Here is a 6,652-nt window from a genome sequence, read left to right on the forward strand (position 1 = left end):
CCTACAGTTGTGGGAGCAGGTTGGGTGTGTACGTTGGTGTGAGGGAGGTCTACTTCATTTCTTGATCACAACATTTTGTAGAGTGTTACAGGAGAAGCCTCAGTATCCACTGGAGTGAATGTTGGTGACTTTAGGTTAGAATGTCACTTCTCAATGTTTCCTCATTTGTAGAGTGGGACTGTGTTTCTTAGAAGGGATTATCATACAGCTGCTAACATTGGCTACGCGCTTTACGTGCTGGGCAATGTGCTAAGCGTTTGACGTACGTTCGCTTGCCTAATACTCAGAAGAATCCTCCTAGCCATAGGTAGAATTACTGACCCTGACCAGTTTTCAGATGGGAATCTGGATAGTAACCTGCATTTTAAACATTAGATCCTTAATTTGTTTCAGTCTTTTCTGTACTTACACTGAAGGGTACAAGCATACAGACATTTTAGGTAGTTATTTTTTACTCAAGTTGCCATGGCGAGTGCTTTTTTAAGTTCAGAAAACCTGACAAAACCACCTGATATGCTGGCATTGAGGTTGAGTGACCCTCAGCGGTCACCGGCAGCAGCTCGCAGCGACCTGGCTGGCTCAGGGTCAATAGTGAAAACCAAATTTAGAGGGTTTTTTGTTGTTTTGAAATGGAGTCTGGCACTCACACAGGCTGGAGTACAGTGGTGCCATCTCAGCTCACTGCAACCTCCGCCTGCCAGGTTCAAGCAATTATCCTGCCTCAGCCTCCCGAGTAGCTGGGACTACAGGTGCCTGCCACCACGCCCAGCTATTTTTTGTATTTTTACTAGAGTTGGGGTTTCACTGTGTTGGCCAAGCCAGTCTCAAACTCCTGACATCATGATCTGCCCGCCTCAGCCTCTCAAAGTGCTGTGATTACAAGTGTGAGCCACTGCATCTGGCCTATTTAGAGACTTTGTTGTTGTTGTTGTTGTTGTTGTCGTCGTCGAGATGGAATCTCACTCTGTTACCCAGGCTGGAGTGCAGTGGTGCTGTCTTGGCTCACTGCAACCTCTGCCTCCTGGGTTCAAGCAATTCCCCTGCTTCAGCCTCCCAAATAGGTGGGATTACAGGTGACCGCCACCATGCCCGGCTAATTTTTTGTATTTTTAGTAGAGACAGGGTTTCACCATGCTGACCAGGCTGGTCTTGAACTCCTGACTTCATGATCCGTGAAGGAAGATAGTTTCCTCAAAGCCAAGAGAATGGAGGAAAATGTGCCATTCCCCCTGTGCTTGATGCACAATCCAAATGTTTCACCACAGTGCAATGGCATCAATGAGTTAGAAGCTATAGGCAGCTCACACGATGCAAAAAAGATTCAAGAAAGATAGTAGCCAGTCTTGGTAAGCTGGGCAAGATGCTGACGTCAGAAACTACACATGCCAAAAATCACTGTAAAATAAAATTAAAAGCTTAGGAATTACATAGAAAAAATTTCAAGCTCTTAAATGTATGAAGTAATGAAAACATTTAAAACCCTTCTGCCTGGATTGTCACTTAACTCAGTTCCTCCATACTTAACATGTCCTAACAAATACTGAATCCTTATTGTAATCCCAGCTACTTGGGAGGCTAAGGGAGGACAATCGCTTGAACCCAGGAGGCGGAGACTGCAGTAAGCCGAGATGGCGCCACTGCACTCCAGCCTGGCTACAGAGTGAGACACCGTCTAGAAAAAAAAAAGAAAAAAAAAATTGTCAGATTTTTTGCATTTGTAAAGAATCTCATCCAATTCATCTCTCTACCTAAAGATGAATCTAATACCTCCAATAACTGCTTAATTAGCATTTCAGTCAAACACCTCAAATTTACCATGTGTAGTTACCCCAAAAACTAATCCTCTCAAATACTTAATCACCACCTTCAACTCAGTAAGGGCGCTGTAGGTAAAATTAATAATATCCCTTAAAATGCACCACTCAACAATACTGTTTATTTTTATCTGAAACAAATTGTTTCCTGAAATCCTTTAAGTGCTTCCTACAGATAAGCTTCTGTCTTTTCTTTCTCTTTCCTTTTGACTTAGCCATTCCAGCCAGGCCTAAGGGGCAGGTATCATGTAGTTAATGTTCACCTACATATTCCGTACCAAAATCACCAATATCTATGTCTTCTACCCCTCTTAACATTTTTCTCTGAGAAGATCAACTTCCCCTCCAAGCCCTCTAATGTCTCTCCATCTGCAGAATACATTGTCTGCCACCTCATTTCCTACTACTCTTCCTTGTTCACCTGGTTCCATGTGTTGACCACAGCATCTCATCTCAACCCTTTTGCTTGTGCTCCTTCATCTGAAATGCTCTCCCTCAGATAGCCATGTGGCTCGCTTCCTCATTGCTTCATTTCTTAGCTAAAAATGTCATTTTCTCAACCATGCCTTCTTTGATTTTATTTAAAATTGCCACACTCAGGCTGGACGCAGTGGCTCATGCCTGTAATCCCAGTACTTTGGGAGGCAGAGGTGGGTGGATCACCTGAGGTCAGGAGTTCGAGACCAGCCTGGCCAACATGGTGAAACTCTGTCTCTACTAAAATTACAAAAAAATTAGCCGGGCATGGTGGTGGGCGCCTGTAATCCCAGCTACTCAGGAGGCTGAGGCAGGAGAATTATTTGAACCCGGGAGGCGGAGGTTGCAGTGAGCCAAGATCACACCACTGCACTCCAGCCTGCGTGACAAGAGCAAGACTCCATCTCAAAATAAAATAAATTTGCCACACTTACTCCCTTTCTCAGCATTCCCCCTCCTTGCCATCTAATCTATTTATAATCCATTTTTTCCTACTTGAATGTAAGCTCCAGAAGGACAGCTGTTTTCGTCTATTTTTTCTTTTCACTGCTGTATCCCTGGCCCCTGGCTCTTAGTAGCCACTCAATAAATATTGGATGAAGGAATAACCATGTGAAGGATTCAGAATTTTTATAATAGGGACTTAGGGAGAGCAATCTGGTTGGAATGGGAGAGCCTGGGCTTTGTCTTGAAGTTCGTGTAATGTTGGTGTAGCATTGGTGTAACAAACACAATTAAGACTGAATACTTAAGCCACCCGTTGGTGCAGCCATCAGTAACATCAGTAAGAAATGGGATTGTTTAGGGACAGGCTGCCCAGACCAGCAGCTCTCAGCCTGGAATTGGTGCTGTCTGAGGTGAGATACCTGCCCCAGGCATAAACATTAGCCATGAAGTCATCTTGGCTCTGTGCTCACCATGTAGTTTCCCACCTGGATTTGCCAATAGGGTTAGGAAATGAGAATGAAATCTACTCACTGGTTAAATTTTCATCAGTTAGGCCAGGCGCGGTGGCTCATGCCTGTAATCCCAGCACTTTGGGAGGCTGAGGTGGGCAGATCATGAGGTCATCCTGGCTAACACGGTGAAACCCTGTCTGTACTAAAAATACAAAAATTAGCTGGGTGTGGTGGCGGGCACCTGTAGTCCCAGCTACTCAGGAGGCTGAGGCAGGAGAATGGCGTGAACCCGGGAGGCGGAGCTTGCAATGAGCCAAGATCGCGCCACTGCACTCCAGCCTGCGCGACAGAGTGAGACTCCGTCTCAAAAAAAAAAAAAAAATTTGATCAGTTTATGAGACTGAGCCCATCGAAAGCTCAAGCAATAACCTTTCATTTGGACAAAGACAGTTTTCCTTCTCTCTCTTTTTTTTTTTTTTTTGAGATTGTATCTCACTGTCTCCCAGGCTGGAGTGCAATGGCACAATCTCGGTTCACTGCAACCTCTGCCTCCCAGATTCAAGTGATTCTCATGCCTCAGCCTCCCAAGTAGCTGGGATTACAGGTGCCTGCCCCCACGCCCAGCTAATTTTTGTATTTTTAGTAAAGACGGAGTTTCACAATGTTGGCCAGACTGGTCTCGAACTCCTGACCTCAAGTGATCTGCCTCCTCGGCATCTTAAAGTGCTGGGATTACAGGCGTGAGCCACCATGCCCTTCCCCTTCTCTTAATAAATCTGGTGATGTCCAACTATAAATTCATTAATTTCCTCACCACATTTCAGGCATTTGGGAGGTGGAGTGCAGGGGAAATGGGTCAGATACCATGACAAGAAATGGTGCATCCCTCAAGGACATGGTAATATAGGACTAAAAATTCTAAGGAATTCTGATCCAATGAACTAACACCCTAATTTTCTAAAATTACCAAATTACCCGTTAGCTTCTTTAATGACTTTATTTCCACTGGATCTGCCATCCCGGGCCTCTGGACAGGTAGCCTGCTAGGATTTGCTTCACCTGGTTGACAGCTCACTCCCTCTGAACTACTCTAAGAACACTCAAATTTACTAGGTAAGATGGTACTACAGGGAAGGCCCTTGCAGCCGGGACAACGTGCAGGGGCATCCAGTCTAGAAACCATAGGCTTCAGAATGTGGATGAATAGGGATTCAAAAACCAGTTTGCCATTTGCTAGATGTGTTCAATTATGGGCAATTTATCTGTATGTCCAGAATACTACAGTCAGCTTCGCTAGTAGGAACAAGGCTATTGTAAGGGTTTAAGTGGGAAAATTTGTGTCAAATACTGAACAAATTCTGCCCATTGTTTTTTTTGTTCTAGCAAAGTCACTTTGTGTTCCCTGATTTAAGACAAAAGAGGCAACCTCATTTGTAAAAGGTTGCTGATTAAATAGAGAATTAGGCCTGGCACGGTGGCTCACGCCTGTAATCCCAGCACTTTGGGAGGCCGAGGCGGGTGGATCACCTAAGGTTGTGAGTTCAAGATCAGCTTGGCCAACACAGTGAAGCCCCTTCTCTGCTAAAAATACAAAAATTAGCCAGGCATGGCTGTGTGCACCTGTAGTTGCTGCTACGCAGGAGACTGAGGCAGGAGAATTGCTTGAACCAGGGAGGTAGAGGTTGCAGTGAGCTGAGATCACACCACTGCACTCCAGCCTGGGAGACAGTGAGAATCTGTCTCAAAAAAAAAAAAAAAAAAGTAAAAATAAAACAGATAATTGGATGGGTGCTGTGGCTTACGCCTATAATCCCAGCAGAATGTTGGGAAGCTGAGGCGGGCGGATCACAAGGTCGGGAGGGTCAGGAGTTCAAGACCAGCTTGACCAACATGGTGAAACCCCATCTCTACTAAAAACACAAAAATTAGCTGGGCGTGGTGGCGGGCGCCTGTAGTCCCAGCTACTCAGGAGGCTGAGGCAAGAGAATTACTTGAACCCGGGAGGCAGAGGTTGCAGTGAGCCGAGATCATGCCATTGCACTCCAGCCTGGGTGACAGAGCGAGACTCTGTCTCAAAAAGAAAAGATAATTGAACTTGCATAGATGCTAACTGGGCAAAATCTGGGGTCTAACGGGTAATGAGCCTGGGCCACACCCCCAGAGGTTCATGGATGGGGTCCCAGCATGTTTTACCCCCAAAAGTTCCTCCACAGGATTCACATGTACAGCAAGGTTTGACAATCACTCTAGAGATATAGCTCAGAGTAAGAAAAACCAAATGCTTTTTACAAGCCGTTGGCAGTCAACTCTTGTGTTTTCGCCAGTGGGATGAGATGCTCTGAATAATGTAATTTTCTGATTAAATGATGATCAATTCCTCTGTAGAGCTGAATCACCCAGGGTGGGAGTGGGGGACCTCTGCATCAGCTTTAGGAACTTGGGTCCAGAGCTTTCAGAACTGTCCTGCTTGCCGGGCGTGGTGACTCATGCCTCTAATCTCAGCACTTTCGGAGGCTGGGGTGGGAGGATCACTAGAGGCTAGTTTAAGACCAGCCTGGACCAAATAGTGAGACCCTGTCTCTTTAAAAACAAAAACAGCCAAACTGCCTTGCTTAAGTTGTGAAATATTAATATTATGTATTATTTAGATAAGCCATACTTTGTTTTCGTCCCACTAAGTAGAGAATGACCTTTGAAAGAAGTGTATTACGGCCGGGCACGGTGGCTCACGCCTGTAATCCCAGCACTTTGGGAGGCTGAGGCGGGTGGATTGCGAGGTCAGGAGTTCAAGATCAGCCTGGCGAAGATGGTGAAACCCTGTCTCTACTAAAAATACAAAAATTATCCAGCTACTCGGGAGGCTGAGGCAGAGAATTGCTTGAACCCTGAAGGCAGAGGTTGTAGTGAGCCGAGATCGTACCACTGCACTCCAGACTGGGCAACAGAGCGAGACTGTCTCAAAAAAGAAAGGAGTGTATCAAGAGTCTCATTTTGTATCAACTAAAATTTTCATTCACTAAGCAAAAATATTACACTTTCCAGTTAACACACAGTTTAACTATTTTTTTCAAGTAAGTTTTATCTGCTTGACTATTTTTATTTTTTATTTTTTTGAGATGGCGTCTTACTCTGTCGCCCAGGTTGGAGTGCAATGGTGTCATCTCGGCTCACTGCAACCTCCGCCTCCTGGGTTCAAGCGATTCTCCTGCCTCAGCCTCCCAAGTAGCTGAGACTACAGGTGCCTGCCACCATGCCCAGCTAATTTTTATATTTTTAATAGAGATGGGATTTCACCATGTTGGCCAGGATGGTCTCGATCTCTTGACCTCGTGATCCGCCCGCCTCAGGCTGCCAAAGTGCTGGGATTATAGGTGTGAGCCACCACACCCAGCCTGCTGGGTTTAAACACAAAATTTAAACACAAAAACTCTAAGTGGTCACATAGAATGACCAAAGTAAAGT

This window comes from Piliocolobus tephrosceles, chromosome 6, assembly GCF_002776525.5.
Source record: "Piliocolobus tephrosceles isolate RC106 chromosome 6, ASM277652v3, whole genome shotgun sequence".
NCBI lineage: Eukaryota > Metazoa > Chordata > Mammalia > Primates > Cercopithecidae > Piliocolobus > Piliocolobus tephrosceles.